We start from the raw sequence: 20,101 nt of genomic DNA, 5'->3' as shown, positions 1-20,101 counted from the left end.
TTTGTAGTATTGTCAGATGCTTACGTCATTTCAAACTTATTTTCTTCCTATTTAATCTGAGATATTCAATTCATAGAGATTCATGTAAAAGTATACATTTCCTTGACTATTTTTTATGTTAAATAGGCTGTGATTAAACCATATCGACGACCGCAGTTTTTTGCTGCGATCGGGAGTTTAACCCTTATGGCATTAATAGTGCATTGCCATCCTCATTCAGTGAACATGCGCATCGGCATGCACCTGATAGGTTCGCATCCTCAGCTATTATGAAATTATAAGAGCCGGCGAAAGGATACGGCCAATGTGTTTAGTCCGCATGCGCATCGGCTGTAAAAAGATTGGCTGTTATTTTGAGATAACAGCCTGTAGAGCAATACGGCGTATATTTTCAATGCGCATGTGCATCGGCCGCATGATGATTGGCTTCAATAGTGCTTTGCCATATTTATTGAAGATGCGCATCGGCCAGTATGCTTAATACGCATGCACATCGGCCACAAGATGATTGGCTAACAATTTGGTATAGCAGTTTGTAAGGAGATACCAATATGTTTAATGCGCACGCGCATCGGCTGTATGAGGATTGGCTATATCTATGTTTCATTGTCTTCATTCTGGTCCACTCTATAAGAGAGGGGGAGGAGAGGAGATAGAAAGAGATATGGTCAAACTATTCCGATTGGCTAAAAGTGAAGCCATTCCAGCAGTTTCATATGATGTTAATTGTTCCTAAGGTACTTAAGCCTGCTTCTATGTTTGTTTGTGATTGCATTTTGAGGCTTGAAAAAGCGCATGTAGAAGCGCGAAACGGCTGTTGCCTTTCTATGCCATTGATGCTGTACTTCCCTCCCTAAAAAAACGTTGTTTTTAAAGATGTAATACCTTAATAAAGGATGTTCTTTTAAAGAAGAAAAAGCCTCTGATTGGGTGAGTGCCCTTCCCAGTTTCTCTTTTTTGCTACCTTTTCTAAGGAGAGGTCATCATTTATTAATGGGAACCTGTCAGGTGGTTTTCCACCCTAAAAACAGGTCCTAGCATGTGTAACATCAAGTAATGACCTTCCCTATTGTGCCACTCACTAAGCTTTCTGTTGCTGAAAAGTCAAGTTATCAGCCCTTTAAAACCTTAAATTGGAAAATGCATGTATACCCTTTGCAGCGTGATTGACATGTTCCTCATTATTTAGTGTGAGGACTACATGACTAGATCAAGCTGCTCCCCATAACCTGTAACTAGTTAAGGCTGGATTCACATCAGCTCCCTGTTCTGGGATTCCATTCCCCTCTCTGCTTGAAGAATGCAGAGAGCATTTTTTTTTCTTTTTGAGCAAGCCCCATTTTAGTCTATAGATTCGTGGTGACTGCTTTTTTAAGCGGATTAGGTTTCCATTCAGGAGGGTCCCCAAGGTGTGAACCTAGTATCAGATGAATATGTATATGCTGATCTAAGATTCAAAAACTTGACTTTTCAACAACAGATAGCATAGTGAGGGGCACCATAGGAAAGTTCATTACTTGTCGTTATAAATGCTAGGGCCAATTTAGGGTAGAAACAATCTGGCAGGTTGCTTATAAAGCCTGGAAACCTTTTAAGGTTAAAACCACATAGCGAAATGCAGCAAAAAAACAACAGCTTTTACACTGAAGATTTTTTTCTGCAATGTGTGGATGGGACTAGCCAGAATGCAAAGTGGGGCTTTAGCTTAAGGGAAACGATTTTATTCATTAGCATAAATTTAACAACAAATCTGCAACATTTCACTATAACAGTGTGATATATAACAAATCACTTAGGGTCCATTTGCACAGAGTTTTTGGGCGCTGATTTTGATGCTGAATCTGTATCAGAATCCACGTGGAAAAAAACGCCTCCCCATAGAGTTCTATGGGTTTTGCTCACTTTATTTTTCCACTTGCGGAAAAAAAGCTTCCTTCCAGTGGATCCCGCCTGCAAAGACCAATGCAGTCAATGGAAGGTGGAAAATCCATATCACAGATTTGGGCACAGAATGGGAAAAAAAACACAAAAAAAAACGCTAGCATTTTTTTCTAGGTCCATACTCTGTGCTGGAGGAAAAAAAAAAAAAACAACTAAATAAGCCTAAAAAAATGCTCCAAAAACCGCTTCAAAAGACCATTTCCTAATTCCTAAAGTGGATTTTTTCCTTACCAAAATCCTCGCCAAAAAACTCCTTCCTGAAGAAAAAGCTAGTATTTTCACTGAAAAAGGAGGAAGTGATCAGATAAAGTAAAACTTAACCTTTATTTAAGTACCGGATAAGCCGACTTTTTCAGCACAGTAGCAAGAGAAAGCCTGTGTCTGCATTGAGAAGAGCTCATACAGTAAAGTGAAAGTAGACACACAGGTACCTGCTGGAGTTACTATTCCTATTAATGTCAGGCATTTGGGGTTATTAATTTAGTTTTAGTAACTCCATGTGCCTCACATTAATAGCAGTTAACCCTTCAAGCCTTTGTAGGGCCTCAGTTAAAATAAATAAATAAATAAATAAATAAAAAATAGCAGTTAACCGCATCATGTCCCTCACATTAACCTCTGTGTGCCACATATAAGGTTTACTAATATGTGAGACATATGTAGATAATAATAAAGTGCCTTAATAATGTTTAATGTAATAATTACTTCCATGTCTCTCACAAATCAGTAACCCTTATGTGAGGTACACAGGGGGTTAATGTGAGGGACATGATGGGGTTAAGTGCTATTAACCTAAGGCACATGGAGTTACTAAACTGTAATGCACATGACCAGACTTTTTATCTGCAATGGTGGATGAAATTATGGACACATAGATGCCGTCGCTTTTGCGGCCATTTGTCCGGGGCAAATTGAAGAGCTGCAACTTATGGAGCAGGTCCTATATGTGTCCTATACCTGTCCTATATGTGTCTGCATTTGCAGCCCTATCAATTCATTTTCAATGTAAAGATCGGTGATTAGTTAATGTAATGTTATTGGTATCTCTTTTAATTTTTGAAATCTCCCCCCCCCCTTCCCCCGCCAGGCTTATACTTGAGTCAATAAGTTTTCCTAGTTTTTGTGGAAAAAAATTAGGGGCCTTGGCTTATATTTGGGTCGGCTTATACTCGAGTATATATGGTATATGATAAAAAATAAGAGAACCCTGAATAAATAAGTATAAACATAAACTTGGAATAACTAGTATCAGGGAGAAATTTTGCATCCACATATCAATGTGGATATACTAGAACTGCATGCCCTCTCCCCCACAAAACAAATCAAACATATCTACGTTACTGTGTGTACAGTTGGATGATTCATATACATTATAATCAGTATGGGCAAAGATACAGAAAAACTCTAATATCTTTTAGATGCGATGGTTTCTTAACCCAGAGTGTATAAATGAGTCACACTGGTAAAGACAATATGCACTGGTGAAACACACAGTTTGTGAATAGATGAAGTAAGGGAGTTAGCAGATATTTAATACAACCCCTAGCAAAAATTACGGAATCACCAGTCCCTGAGGATGTTCCTTCAGTTGTTTAATGTTGTAGAAAAAAAGCAGATCACTGCCATGAAAAAAAACTAAAGGCATTTCATATGGCAACTTTCTGGCTTTAAGAAACACTAAAAGAAGTCAAGAAAAATAATTATGGTAGCCAGTAACAGTTAGATTTTTAGAACAAGCACAGGGAATAAATTATGGAATCACTCAATTCTGAGGAAAAAATTATGGAACCATGAAAAACAAACAAAATAACACTCCACCAAATCACTAGTACTTTGTTGCACCACCTCTGGCTTTTATAACTTCTTGCAGTCTCTGACTCTCTTGACTTAGTGAGTGATAAACAGGACTCTTCGTCAATATAGAGACAACTGATGTATTCAGCGCAGGCTAACTACAGAGGTCTGCAGTAAGATTAGGGGAAATAGCCAGAAAGGGTACACATTACTCAGGATATCACAGATATAGCTAGGCATATATGCATTATACAAATAAAGGTGTCTAGTTTGTATCAGTGGAAATTAAATCTTACTTATAGGAGACACATACATATTAGACAATAGATCATAGTTTACAGGCAGAGATGCTGTTATGGACCTGAAATGACTAAATAAATGATGCAAAAGATAATCCATCATTAAGTCCCTGGAGTTATCACTTTGTAGCCTGAATGTCCATTGCAACTCTTTCCTGAGTATTTTGTGATACAGGTCACCCCCTCTGATGGTGGGGCGGAATTTCTCTACCCCCTGAAACATCAATCCATACACATTGTCTCTATGGAATTCTCTATGTTTGGAATGTCTTCCTGTCTGGAGATGTTTACTATGTGTTCAAGCACCCAACATCTAAATTCTCATGTTGTCTTGCCCACGTATTTCTGTGGGCAAGGGTATGTGGCCAGGTATACTAAACTTGTAGACCGGTAGTTAATAAATTTGTGGTTGTGGTAAACCTTATCAGTTGTAACACTTTTAAAGATATTATTCTAACTAATAAATTGGCAGACTCTACAATCCCCGCATTTGAAAGTACCTGTCTGTACTTCACGTTCAAGCCAGGAATTTCGATTGTAGGCCGGAAAGAAGTAACTGTGTACTACACGATCACCAATGTTTCTCTCCCTACGATATGTAACTGATGGTTGCTCGGAGATCCGGATCTAGAGCTAGTATGCCCCAAAATGATCTCAGATTGTCTTTACTTGTTTGTTACATTGAACATTGAAGTAGTTCTCTATTATTCATATAGGATTGAAGGTGTTGTCACAGGACCTAGGTGATAATAAGGTGTTTCTATTCAGCGTACTGGCATGGTGGTGAGCCTGAGTTGGGACCTCTGTTGGGGTATTTTTGTTTGGTAAGTCTGCAATTTAGTTCATCTGCCTTAGTCTCATGTTCGGAAATCTTGGAGCAATTTCCAGACATACTTATATGCTCCTCCTTATTGATGGAAATATTGAGATCAATGTAAGTCAGGTCGAATTAATGGTGGCAGTGAATTTCATGTTGATATCTTTTCTATTGAACCTGTCAACAAAGTCCCAGAATTGTTGCGTACTACCTGTCCAAAAGACCAGGACATCGTCAATGTACCTCAACCATAGGCAGATTGATGATGTCCATGGTTCCATCTCGTCACAAAAAACATATTAATGTTCCCACCATAATAAAGACAAATTTGCAAAAGAAGTTCTGCTGGACTCCCCATTGCAGTTCCGATGTTCTGTAGTTAATATTTAACATCAAACAAGAAAAAGTTCTTAGTTAGGACAAAACAAAGTAATTGGAGAACTAGATCATTGTGTGGTCTAAGATGAGTCGCCTTTGTGTCCAAAAAGAAATTGGCAACTTGTAGACTACTTACAGTATATGTGATAGAACTATACAGAGCCTCGATGTCAAGACTTGCCACATAAGTCTCCATTGGGAATAGGGTGCCTTCCAGATGTTTGAGGATGTCCATAGTGTCTCAGACATATGACGGCAGGAATATTACAAATGGTGTCAAGGCGTTATCGACATATGTGCCTATCCCCTCAGTGAGGCCGCTGATGCCCGAGACATTTTTATGTCCTCTCAATAGATTACTAGAAGTTTACAACAATTGCTTATAGTGAATTCAGGGCACAAGTTTGCTTCTTTGTATTAGAACAACCATGTTTATAATAGTATATCCTATCTGAATGCAGACAGAGAGCTTTAGTCTTTCTCTTTATCTTAATTTATATGAGTGTTTATTAGGTTGTAATTTCATTTTGTTATCTACATTTTCAATTACAGTACAGGGTGATATAGATAGATATGCGCCCTGTCACCTTGATTTAAAAAACATTAACTGTACTTTAGAGCGCAGTTAGCCTAACCAACAACTATCTGAGCACTTCCCTACTTTCTACTTCACTGAAGAAGTATTTGGCAGTACTTATTCCTCTCCCCCATTTAAACACTAGTACCCTTAAATAAGCATATATGTGTATAGGGGAGTTTCGAGGAATAGATGTTGGACAAGAACTATTGAACATATATGGGCACCTTTAGTATGTGTTTCTTAAATAGTACTGGAATTTGCAATTGTTTCTAACTCTCTGTTGTTGTATTGTTTACAATTAATCATTCAATGCTGGGTTCACATCTGTATCGGAGTCTTAGATCGCCAGACAGAAAAGTTCTGCAAGTCTCACTTTTTCATCTATCAGTATCAGTTAAAATAAAATAAAAAAATAAAAAAAAGAACAATAGTGAATGGGCTGTGTTTATATCTGTCATAGAACGAACTTTATGGTGTGTATTTTTCCATTGTTCTGGTCTTCCGACGGACTGGAAGAACAGACAGAAACATACAGGTGTGAAGCTACCATAACAGTTTTGTTGTCTATTTATTCATGTAAATACCCCGAACCCCTGAAAAATTGACTTTAGTTATAGTTGATGTTTTGCTCTTAGGTAATATGATCCATATTTGTATTTGTCTATTTCAGACTGTGTGATAAAACTGCTGCATTGTTTGTTCACAATCATGTCTTTTCTTAAACCATTATTGATAAATATCAGTTATATCCAGGGCCGCCATCAGGAATTTTGGGGCCCCATACAGCCTAAGTGTCTGGGCCCCCCCCCCCTCCCCCGCTATTTTAAAACTACCTTATTTTGCGACATACCAATTCTGTATTACATTTCCCTTTATTTAGCAGCATTACAAGGCTTAATCAAATTCTATTTGCAGGTAAGATCTGCTACGTGTGACAGGGCCTATAGAGGGCCAACACCATTTATAAGAGCCCTCCTAATAAATCCTCAGGGTTTATTCACATTGTGTTTTTGGCCTCCCTTGCCGGGATCCGTTGGTAACCAGTCAGAATCAGCTGTCAACTTATCCCTGCACGAAGAACTGGGCATTAAAAAAAATGGGGGCCTGCAGTTCTCCGTGCAGGGATAAGTGGGTAGCTGATTGTGAATGGTTACCAACGTATCCCGGCAAGGGAGGCCAAAAACGCAATGTAAACACTCCTTTAAAGTGAAAGTCCCACCCCCAAACAGGCTGCGATGCTAGTAACATAGCGGCCTACATCATTATTATTCTCCAGCTAAAAACTTATATATTATTGCCCCAGTTCCCTCTCCGCAGTGCCGCACACCCGATGTCCCAACAATCCCCCCCCCCCCCCCGTCCACCTTCTAACATCTTTCCATTGCCCCCCGTACCCATACCTCTCAACTTTTGAAGAACCAAAAGAGGGACAAAATGTGCGGTGCGCCGTGGGAAATTTAGCCCCACCCACTGTTATGTTGACTCCGCCCACTCATTAATTTTCCATTTGCCCGCACACTGTATAATCCTCCTACAGTCACCCGTAAATTATATGTCCCCCCTCCGTCTCTCCCCAGCTTCATATACACCCTTCATCTGCCTCAAGATTCATGTCCCCTCCATCTCTGCCCCAGATTCATGTCCCCCTCCATTTCTGCCCACAGATTCATGTCCCCACATCTCTGCCCCCAGATTCATGTCCCCTCCATTTCTGCCCCCAGATTCATGTCCCCACATCTCTGCCCCCAGATTCATGTCCCCCCATCTCTGCCCCCATATTCGTGTCCCCTCCATCTCTGCCCCAGATTCATGTCCCCCCATCTCTGCCCCCAGATTCATGTCCCCTCCATCTCTGCCCCCAGATTCCATGTCCCCTCCTGTCATGAACTGAATTCACTGGGTCTTGAACCCATGACTTCCTGGCTATGTTCTGCGGCCTTAACCATAGTACTATTTGGAATCCTGTTTTGTTCTGTGCTTTACCTTGTCTGGTCTCTTCTGTTGGAGTAATTGGGTTATTTAGATCACCTGTTCTGTGGCCAATCACAGTTTAGCCCGTCCTATATAAACTCACAGCTCACTCCATCCTGTGCCTGATTATTCTGGCTGTCTGCTTCCTGTTGCCCTGAACCTCACCACTACCTTGCTAACGCCTGACTACGATTGATCTGCTCCTCCTGTGTACCGAACTTTGCTAACGCCTGACTACGATTGATCTGCTCTTCCTGTGTACCGAACCTTGCTAACGTCTGACTACGGTTGATCTGCTCCTCCTGTGTACCGATCCCGGCAAACATCTGACCACGGTTTCTTCTACCTCTGAGGTACCTTTCCTCCATTTATTATTATTTAAGTACTGTACCATTTGCCCCACCATTTGGACTCCAAATCTGATAACTAGCATCGTTACATAATAATCAGGCCCAACATGGAGGCCGGAGGGGCGGAGTCTGCTTTGTCACAGCATGCCTTCCAGATCTCGGAATTGCATAACCTTGTGTATGGCCTTCAAGGACAATTAAATGAAATGAAAAGTCAAGTCACTGAATTACAACAACAAGTAAATGAATTGCGTGCAAATTCTGCTGCTGTCAGTGCCACCTCTCAAGTTTACCGGATTCCACTACCAGAAAAATTTAGTGGAAAGAGACACTTGTACCGAGGATTCCTTAATCATTGCCGGATGATTTTTTCTACGCATTCCTCACAGTTCCCTACTGATAGGTCCAAAGTTGTGTTCATCATTGCCCTGCTAATAGACGATGCACAAGCATGGGCATCACCTTATTTAGAACAGGATGATGAGATTTTGGACAATCTGAAGGACTTTCTTGCAGCAATGGACTTAGTATTTGATGACCCCAATCGTTGCGCCACTGCTGAGGGGGCTCTGTGGGATCTCCGCCAGGGAAGACGCTCTGTTGTGGAATATGCTGCAGAGTTTCGGCGCTGGGCTTCTGATGTTTCCTGGAACACCTCCGCACTAAAATGGCGGTTCTATGGAGGACTTTCTGAATCTGTTAAAGATGAACTTGTTAAAGTAGAACTTCCAGCTGACTTTGAGGAGTATATACGGTTATGCATCCGTATTGACCAAAGACTCCTGGAAAGGAAGCGAGAAAGACGAGGTTATTATGATGCAGGCACCTTCTCTCATTTACCTGAGGGACGATTTCTCCCAAAGATGCAGACACCTTCTCAAACAGGTTCGGCCCCAGAACCTATGCAAGTAGATGCCATCCGGGGACCAATTTCAACTGCCGAAAAACGTCGCCGCCTTGCTGAAAGATTATGCCTTTATTATGGACAACCTGGACATTATGTTCTTCACTGCCCTAAGAAACCTCAACGGGCAGTTGCGGCAACTGAGATTCGACCAAATTTGGAATCTTGTCCCCACTGTGCTTCTCTTAGTCTGGTGACACAGCCTCTGTTTTCCACCACACCATGTCCTGACAATATGACATCTAACCGACCTCATTTCACCTTACCAGTTCAGCTTTCATATGGTTCCTATAAGTTGTCCACTACAGCAATGTTGGATTCCGGTGCAGCTGGAAATTTTATGGACATTAAGTTTGCATTTGATAATCATATTGAGCACAGTGCAAGATCTTCACCAGTTGAATTAGTAACTGTTGATGGGTCACCTTTAAATTTTGGTCCTGTTACTCATGAAACTACTGAACTGGAAGTATTGATTGATCCCGGTCATCAGGAGAGGATTAGTTTCCAGTTAATCTCTTCACCAAAATTTCCAGTAATTTTGGGCATACCATGGCTCAGCATCCACAATCCTTCAGTAGACTGGAAGTCAGGAAAGGTAACTTTCATTTCTGAATATTGTCAACAAAATTGTCAACTGAAGCAGCCTATTCTTTCACAGGTGGGAGCTACTGAAAGATCCAGCAATATCACTGTCGAATTACCTGAACCTTATAAGGACTTTAAAGATGTTTGTGACAAAAGGAATGCCGACCAGCTACCCCCTCACCGCACGTATGATTGTCCTATTGAACTTTTACCAGGTGCATCCATACCTTATGGACGCATCTATCCACTTGCAGAGATGGAGCTGAAGGTCCTGGATGAGTACATCAAAGAAAATCTGGCCAAAGGATTTATACGGCATTCCACTTCTCCGGCAGGTGCACCTATATTCTTTGTACCAAAGAAAGATGGCACATTACGTCCTTGTATTGACTACAGAGAACTAAATCAAATAACCGTTAAAAATCGTTATCCTCTTCCACTTATTCCAGAGTTACTCGAGAGATTACGGTCAGCAAAGATCTTTACTAAGTTGGATCTACGAGGGGCATACAATCTTGTCCGTATACGACCTGGGGACGAGTGGAAGACAGCATTCCGAACACGCTACGGCCATTTTGAATCCCTTGTTATGCCATTTGGACTTTGCAATGCCCCAGCAACTTTTCAACATTTTATTAATGATGTCTTCCGAGATATGCTGGATCAATTTGTGGTGGCGTATTTGGATGACATATTAATATACTCTGAGAACCTTGAAGAACATCGTAAGCAGGTTACCATGGTTTTGAGCCGTCTAAGAGAGAACCAACTACCGTATATACTCGAGTATAAGCCGAATTTTTCAGCCCAGTTTTTGTGCTGAAAAAACCTCCCTCGGCTTATACTCGAGTCAGCAAAAAAAAAAAATTTTTTTTTTTTTTTTTTTTTTTTTTTTTAGGAGGGTGAGGGGGGTTTATGACCAGCCACAATGTCAATGTATAGAATCTCCCATAAAATAGTGCAGAAATAAATAAAAGTTCTTAATCCCGCCTTTCCCTAGAATACATACAAAAATAGAAAATGACTGTGAAACACATACACCTTAGGTATCCCTGTGTCTGACAGTGCCCTGTCTACTGAATATAGGGTATCTGCAGTGCTCCTGTTCCGTCAGGAAGGGGTTAATAGGAGCACTGCAGATACCCTATATTCAGCCAGGATGAATTCCAAGTGGGGGAAAAAAAAACAGTCCTCAAGCTCAGGGAAGGGGCAGACAGACAACCAAAACACCCCCTCCCCTTCCCCAGCATCTACTGCACCCAAAAACTACGACCATTTTAATTTTTGAAATTTTCCAGTAGCTGCTGCATTTCCCCCCCTCGGCTTATACTCGAGTCAATAAGTTTTCCCAGTTTTTTGTGGTAAAATTTGGGGGGTCGGCTTATATTCGGGTCGGCTTATACTCGAGTATATACGGTATATATTAAACTGGAAAAATGTGAATTTGAAAAGACAGAAATTCAGTTTTTGGGGTACATCATTTCTACGGAAGGATTGCGCATGGACCCTAGTAAGATCCAAGCTATTTTAGACTGGCCTTCTCCCAAGAATGTCAAGGAGATCCAAAGATTTGTCGGCTTTGCAAACTTCTACCGCAAATTTATTAGGAATTTCTCAAAAGTTATTAGTCCGATAACAAAATTAACCCAGAAAGGAATTCCTTTTAAATGGTCTTCAAGTGCCAATGAAGCATTTAACCAATTAAAGACACTTTTTACTTCTGCTCCTATTTTAGTTCATCCTAATCCAGACCTCCCATTTATAGTTGAAGTGGATGCCTCAGATTCAGCAGTAGGAGCAGTGCTGTCCCAAAGAGTTGGAGACAAACAGTTGCTTCATCCTTGTGCTTTTTTCTCCTGCCTGATGTCTCCTCCTGAAAGAAACTATGACATTGGGAATAAAGAATTACTTGCAATTAAGAAAGCATTCACAGAATGGAGGCATCTTCTTGAAGGAGCATCTCATGTGGTTCAGGTTCTTACAGATCACCGAAATCTAGAATTTATTAGATCGGCCAAGAGACTTTCTGGTAGACAGGCTAGATGGTCTTTATTTTTATCAAGATTTAATTTCATTATTTCCTACAGACCGGGATCCTGCAATGGAAAAGCAGACGCCTTATCCCGGATGTGTTCTGAAATAACACAAGATGACACATCTGAGACCACCATCTTACCTGCTAAGAATTTTGTAGGGGCAATCATTTCCAAGGATATACTTCAGAAGATCAAAGAAGGTTATAATGGAGATCCCTTCCTTAATCATCCCCCCACAGATATTGATTTGGTGTTTAGAGATGGGGTTTGGACTCTTAATCAGTGTGTATATGTTCCTGAGACTACTCGATTAGAAATTCTGCGCCTTGTTCACGACTCTAGACCCGCAGGTCACATGGGAGTCGAAAAGACCAAGGAACTTTTGTCTCGCTCATTTTGGTGGCCTAAATATCAAGTGGATGTAAAGAAGTATGTTTCTTCCTGTCAAACCTGTGCTAGGAGTAAGACCCCTCGATCCTCACCAGTGGGATTACTTCAACCCCTTCCTATTCCATCTCGTCCTTGGGGTTCTATTTCCATGGATTTTATTGTTGAACTACCATCTTCAAAAGATATGCGTACAATTCTGGTAGTGGTAGACCGTCTGACCAAAATGGCTCATTTTATACCAACAAAGGGGGTACCCTCTGCTGAAGAAACTGCGGAATTAGTCATCCGAGAAGTTTTCCGCCTACATGGCATACCCGACAATGTAGTTTCTGACCGTGGGGTACAATTTACCTCAAAGTTCTGGAAGAGTTTTTGTGCCACTCTAGGAATTGAAGTAAACTTATCTTCTGCTTTTCATCCACAATCTAATGGGCAAACTGAGCGCACTAACCAAACCCTTGAACAGTATTTACGGTGTTACACAAGTTATCTCCAGGATGACTGGGTTAATTTCCTTCCTACAGCAGAATTTGCTTATAACAACTCCCAGCATTCTTCTACATCCCAGAGTCCATTTTTTGCCAATATGGGTTTCCATCCTACATTCATTCCCAACCTTCCAATTTCTTCTTCAGTTCCTGCTGTCTCCGACAGACTGTCTACCTTGAAGCAAGTTCAAGAAAAATTAACAAACGCTCTGCATGAAGCTCAAGATCGCTATAAGAAGACTGCTGATAGACATCGCAAGTCTTTTCCTTCCTTTGGTATAGGAGATAAGGTATGGCTCTCTACAAGAAATTTGAAGCTCAAGATACCTTCAGCCAAGCTAGGTCAGAAATTCATTGGACCTTTTGAGATTGTGGCTCAAATTAATCCTGTAGCGTTTCGTTTAAAACTCCCAGATTCTATGCGGATTCACCCTGTTTTTCATTCCTCCCTTCTCCAGCCTTTTGTGGAAAATCCATTCCCGGGACGTAACTTGCCTCCACCTGACCCAGTTATTGTTGAAGGAGAAGAGGAATATCTGGTAGAAGAGATTTTGGATTCTCGAATTCATCGAAATCGGTTACAGTACTTGATAAAGTGGCAAGGGTATGGTCCTGAAGACAATTCATGGGAACCCGTAAACAACATCCATGCTCCACAACTGGTAAGAGAATTTCATCAGCGCTATCCAGAAAAGCCAAGCCAAGTACCGTCCAGAGGACGCTCCTGGAGAAGGGGGAGTAATGTCACGAACTGAATTCACTGGGTCTTGAACCCATGACTTCCTGGCTATGTTCTGCGGCCTTAACCATAGTACTATTTGGAATCCTGTTTTGTTCTGTGCTTTACCTTGTCTGGTCTCTTCTGTTGGAGTAATTGGGTTATTTAGATCACCTGTTCTGTGGCCAATCACAGTTTAGCCCGTCCTATATAAACTCACAGCTCACTCCATCCTGTGCCTGATTATTCTGGCTGTCTGCTTCCTGTTGCCCTGAACCTCACCACTACCTTGCTAACGCCTGACTACGATTGATCTGCTCCTCCTGTGTACCGAACTTTGCTAACGCCTGACTACGATTGATCTGCTCTTCCTGTGTACCGAACCTTGCTAACGTCTGACTACGGTTGATCTGCTCCTCCTGTGTACCGATCCCGGCAAACATCTGACCACGGTTTCTTCTACCTCTGAGGTACCTTTCCTCCATTTATTATTATTTAAGTACTGTACCATTTGCCCCACCATTTGGACTCCAACTCTGATAACTAGCATCGTTACACCTCCATCTCTGCCCCCAGATTCATGTCCCCTCCATCTCTGCCCCCAGATTCATGTCCCCTCCATCTCTGCCCCCAGATTCATGTCCCCTCCATCTCTGCCCCCAGATTCATGTCCCCTCCATCTCTGCCCCCAGATTCATGTCCCCTCCATCTCTGCCCCCAGATTCATGTCCCCTCCATCTCTGCCCCCAGATTCATGTCCCCTCCATCTCTGCCCCCAGTGTCATGCCGTCCTCTCCTTCATCTGCCCCCAGTTTCACGTTCCACATTACACTTACCTTCTCCTTCGTTCCCCCGCTGCTCTCTGCGCGCCTCTCTCTCTTACTGGCGCACAGTTGTAGACGCGATGTGACGTCATCACATCGCGTCTACACTGCCGGGTAGCCGGCGGCAGCGGTGAAGTGAGGAGCTGACACAGGTCAGCTCCTCGCTTCAGCGGCTGAAGCGAGCTGACCTGTGTCAGCTCCTCGCTTCGCCGTTGCCGCCTCTCTCGCTGACACATATGCGGCTGAGCCGGGTTCCGGCTCAGCCGCATATGTGTCACCGAGAGAGGCGGCAGCGGCGAAGTGAGGAGCTGACACAAGTCAGCTCCTCGCTTCAGCCGCGTATGTGTTCAACTCAGATCTGCGTCCTCTGGACGCAGATCTGAGTTGAAACAGGACATACAATGACTGCGGCCGGCGCCAGGGGGCCGGTACACGGTGGCGGGCCAAAACCGGGCCCCCCCATTTTTAAATTTGGCCGGGCCCCTGACGCCAGTAGCAGTAGTACTGGCCTGTCGGCGGCCCTGGTTATATCTATAGCATATGAGTGCTGCATAGTGTTTTCACACTGCTTTTTTGCTTTCAGTTCACCATATATCCTGGGCCCTCCATCCCACTGTACCAGTCGGTAACTGTTAGTATTGTATTAGTTTTCTATATTTTGTGTACTGGTTATAATTAGAGATGAGTGAACAGTGAAATATTCGAGATTCATTATTCGTTTCGAGTAGAGCCTCAATATTCGACTACTTGATCGAATATCGAATCCCATTATAGTCTATGGGAAAAAATGCTTGTTTCAGGGGAGACCACTATTCGACTAAAGGAGAGTCACCAAGTCCAGGAATAGCAGGAGGAGAGTGTTTAGGAGGAGTGCTGTGCAGTTAAAGCGCACAGACCCCATTATAGTCTATGGGGTCCGTGCGCTTTAATTGCACAGCGCTTGAAGTTGCGCTGATAAAAAGTAAGCTCCCTCGTAACAGCAAGCTGCCAGTTCTCCTGACTAGCAAGGACGAGCCTGCTGCAGAACCAGCGTTGATTTCAGGAGAACTGGCAGCTTGCTATTACAAGGGAGCTTACTTTTTCTCATAGGAATGAATTGACCAGCATTGAATGGCCAGTGTACAGCATTCAGCCAATCAACGCTGGTTCTGCCGGAGGCTCGTCTGTGAGGAGGCGGAGTCTAAAATTGGACCGCAGTGGAGACTGCTGTGTACAGGGATGCGGGGTCGGGTGTACTTTTTAGTTCTACTATTTTGGAAATTGGTATTGCTTTGATCATTTTTTATTCGAATTTTTATCAGAGGCAAAACAGTGAAAAAAATGGCCGTTTGGCACTTTTAACCTTTTTTCCCGCTACAGCGTTTAGCGTACAGGAAAAATATTTTTAAAGACTTGTAGAGCGGGCGTTTTTGGACACAGGGATACCTAACGTATGTGTTTCACAGTATCTAGCTACTTTTATATGTGTTCTAGGGAAAGAGGGGTGATTTGAATTTTTAATACTTTTTTTAAAAAAAAAAAAAATATTTTTTTTTACTTTTTTGTAATTTTTTTTTTTTTGCATTTATTAGACCCCCTAGGGTCTTGAACCCCAGGGGGTCTGATCACTAATGCAACGCATTACAATGCTAATGTACTGCAATACATTGCAAAAAATCATTATTTCTTTTGCAGGCTGCATAGAGCAGCCTGCAAAAGAAACTCACTGCAGACAAGCCGGAAAACCTTTACAAGGCTCTTGGCTGTTATGCCAACGTGATCACCGGGAAAATGATGCCAGGCACCGACCGGGGGCGTTAGCGCTGGGTGTCTACTGTGTAAATCAGTAGACACCCGGCAGGTATGGCGGCGGCCCAACTCCCAGGCGGCTGCCATAGTTAAACACCCTGCGTCCACTGCACTAGTACGCGGATATCGGGAAGGGGTTAAAGGTAGAACCCAACATATCAACCCCAACGTTGCAGACAGATGGTTTTTGGGGCAATAAGGACATTACCTTTGCTCCAAAGAGGTAAACATCAGTGTCCTTGTTACTCCAAAGAACTAATTTGCATATTGACAAAAACAGTGATATACATACAACTGGAAAAAAAGCTCCAACAGCACCCTGCTAGCACTAACTATATATATATATATATATATATATATATATATATATATATATATATTTATTATATTGTCAGGGTCTGAGGTTGCTAGGTGGGGTGGCATAGACACACAAGTCCAGATTTTTAGTCCAAAAAGGTAGAGTTTTATTTTTACTCCACAAGAAACAGTGCAGCAATCCAAAAAGAAAGAAAAAACAATACAAAATAAATACCTGCCTGGCTAGGCTCTGTCTAAACACATACATAGGTTACCTCACCTAGAATAGTAGATTCAATAGCAAAAATTGAATATTACAAGACACAGCTCCCACAGTGTGACCTTCCAGCTGGCCCTGCAGCCCAGCTCTGTCCAAAGTCTTGCTGCTGGAGCTGACCTATTAAGCCTCCTTGCCGAGGAGACTCTCAACAGCTGAGTCGCTGCCAGAACGTCCCCAAAGTGTGGACTGGAGGGGGGTGGAATGACAGGCCCCACTACCAACCTACCTGCCATTCCTAAAAATCCAGCCCAGTAACCAGAACTTTGAAATAACACTCAGCAGACAGCCACAGCAACATGCACCTTCATTTCTTGTTTGGTGGTGCTGATCAATTAAAGAGGACCTTTCTTGTACTCAGGCACATGCAGTTTTATATAATGCAAGAAAGCTGACAGTGCACTGAATCGAGTGCACTGTCGGCTTTCCCGTTATGTGCCCCGGGAAGAGATATTGGTGAGGTACCGACAGCTCTTCACTGTTAGAAGGGCGTTCCTGTCAGTCTAGCTGGGAACACTCCTCCTGACAGTAGTGTCCGTAACGCTATACTGTGAGGGGGCGTTCCTTACCGCCCAGCGATGATGCTGAGCAGTCAGGACACCCCCCCCCCCCACCTGACTGTACTCGTCCATAGACGAGTAATTAAGGGGTGTGTGCTATGTTTGGTGGAGGAGGGATAATGCTATGGGGTTGTTTTTAATGGGCTGATCTAGGCCTACTAAGTACAGTGAAAGAAGCCCTCAATGATTCAACATACCAAGGCATTTTGGGCTGTTGCTTCCAAGTCTGTAGGAGCAGTTTGGGGGGCACCTTTTCTATTCCTGCATGACTGTCCCCTAGTGCATAAATGTATGGTTGGGTGAGTTTAATGTGAAAGAACTAGACTGTCCCACACAAAGCCTCACTCTAAACCCCATTAAACACCTTTAGGAGGCACTAGAATAGGGATTTTGATTCAGGTCCTCTCATCCAACATCACGTTATTTATACTGGACGAGTGAGCAAAAATTCCCAGAGATTCACTCCAAAATGTTGCAGAGAGGTTGCCCAAAGAGTGTAAACTGTTTCAGCTTCAGTGTGGGGACCAACCCCATTTTTAGAATGTGCTGCAGGTGTCCCAGTACTTATAACCATAAATATACAGTTTTGCATATACACACGCAATTCATAGACACATTTACATACTCAAAAATCATGGACACAAAAAGACAGTCCCAAATTTCAAGTTTTCCTCCAGAAAACCTGTCCTGTGTTCCAATGTGCACTGTCCAATGTTCGAAACTAATCTCGTCTAATAAAAAGCTCTCCCCATCCTGCGGTCAGGGCCACAGCCAATTTGTACTGAGTATGTTTTTGTGTAAATTTTAGACCTGGAGTTTATATTCTAGGCTCATGTAATTTGTACTGATTTATACCCAATGTGATACCGCACATGAATATTAGTGTGCATGACATCATGGTTCTTAGTGTCCAAGTGGAGCGGCACACAAAATTAATTTCACTTCAAGTTCCCAGCAGGATCCACATGCACAACATTAAACTGGGTACAATATGCAGTGGAAATCACAGGTCACTTTCTGCACACAAAACCTCTGCTGCATGTTTCATTATAATTGGTTGGTACTGTAATACACTGTAAATTCTGTGTCCCCAAAACCACAAACAATACATGCAGCATTTATGCTACATGTCCATGCGACCTTGGACTGTACATCACATGACCATGGACTGTACATCACATGACCATGGGCTGATTTTTATCACCTAAAAGTAAGAAGAGTGAATGACAGCAAGCAGAGATCTAGAAAACCATGAGAAATTGAGATAGAAAGCATATTTTATAAATATAACTTTTCGCTGTACAAACAATAATATTTGTCCCTCAATATCGGTCTGTAACTGGACAACCCCTTTAACTATCTCACCAGATACCAAACTGTTTGAGGAGCAGACTCTGCAGATGCCAGTCGTAGCTTAAAGAAGTTGCCATGTTGGTTTCGGACTGAAGAGAGAGCAAAAGGAGAGTAAATGTCTAATGAGAGAAAACACCCCATATAAGTCATTGGATTTAACGAGTGGTACCTTTTTTATTTCTGAAACAACTCCCAACATAATACATTGGTCAGGCAATACTGATAGATGAGGTTTTAATTGTACATGAGTTGGTAATAGATATTTATGGTGTTTGGTTCTGGTACCATATTTACGTAATGAGCAAATATGCTGTGGCAAGAGTCAGTCAGCCCATCAACCCCATTCACCTGCACATGAGCAGGAAGAGGAAGCCGTAGACTGAAAAGTAAAGTCTGTCTCGGTTCCTATTTGTTTTCCCCCTGTCTGAACAGACCCTCAGGGTCCATTCACATGGAGGAGGTTGGCGCTGATTCTGGCGTGGAATCCGCGTCAGAATCATCGCTGAAAAAAAAGACTCCCACTGACTTCAATGGGCTCCGTGCGGAAAACGGAACGCATTGAAGTCAATGGAGTCTTTTTTTTTTAAGTGCTGATTCTGATGCAGATTCCGCGCCAGAATCAGCGCCAACTTCCTCCGTGTGAATGAACGCTTAGTGTGCTGCTGTATGAGTTCTGTTGGACTCCATGTGTAAGTGTATAGTCTTCTGTAGAAACAGTGCTAAAAATAACTATGTACAAAGGTAGTCTCAACGCACCACCATTTTTGGGCAGAATCTGACAGAAAAAAAATCTTGTGTGCCTTAAATCCTAGAGATTAAAGAATTGTTTTAATGGTCTATTCCTTTACAATCCAGGTTGTGCCTCTCTCCATTCCTTGAAGGCTGAAAGATTTACTGTCAGAGGAAAAAAAAGAAACAAACCGAGAGGGCAGACAAACATGGTCCATCAAGTAAAGCAAATATACACAAAAGCCTCTATATTATTCATATATATATAATCTACATATAAGCTGATGCTTCACTATATAGGCAAAAAATATTTGAGTGCTTCTTAAAGTGTCTCTCTAAGACCTGAGAACAATATACTCCAAATCCATACAGACTGCAGGTAAACTTATAAAGCGTACGGATGCAGCATTATTGTTGAAACCGACAGGCAGTGCTCTTTTTATTGAGTTACATTTAGGTTTATAAGCATATAAAAATAAATATATATTAGTAAATCTCCCATTAAATAACATGGCAGCCAAAGGTTTATGTAGAAATAATGAATGCCGGTGACTAATACTGCTAATTCTTGTCTAGCAAAGTGGAGAAACCGGATCCATGTTAGACTGTACGCTACTACGTTCTACAAGCTGATGCCAGGTGTTTAGTTTTTATTGGGCTTCGCAACATCAATTGATATTTACTGTACAGTTTTGAGATACAACATAGTCTTGGATCTATGCCCAACCATTGTATACGGTATAGCGAAATATGCAAAATGTCAGCTTACAAATGTTCCTTTAATTTCATAATAACGTAGTTGCATTCATCACCAGACCTTGTAAGGAGTTTATGGTGTTACTGGATTTGTTGTAGTCAGGTGGGTTATTAAAGAAAGAGGATTTTTGTTTCCTTCATCTAACTAGAAATTATTCCAAGACACATGAATAGAACTTGCAAATGCTTCTCAAATATAAAAAAACACCAAAATTGTAGTTCATATAAATATCAAAAATACTGGCTAGATATAGGAGGACCAA

The 20,101-nt window shown here is 42.0% G+C and overlaps 1 pseudogene; it reads right to left on the bottom strand.

Moving 5' to 3' along the window:
* Positions 1-14,210: 14,210 nt before the first annotated feature.
* LOC142190968 (small nucleolar RNA SNORA17) lies at positions 14,211-14,369 on the bottom strand (annotated as a pseudogene).
* Positions 14,370-20,101: the final 5,732 nt, after the last annotated feature.

This window comes from Leptodactylus fuscus, chromosome 1 (genome assembly GCF_031893055.1).
Source record: "Leptodactylus fuscus isolate aLepFus1 chromosome 1, aLepFus1.hap2, whole genome shotgun sequence".
NCBI lineage: Eukaryota > Metazoa > Chordata > Amphibia > Anura > Leptodactylidae > Leptodactylus > Leptodactylus fuscus.
This window is presented reverse-complemented; position numbering and strand designations above follow the sequence as displayed.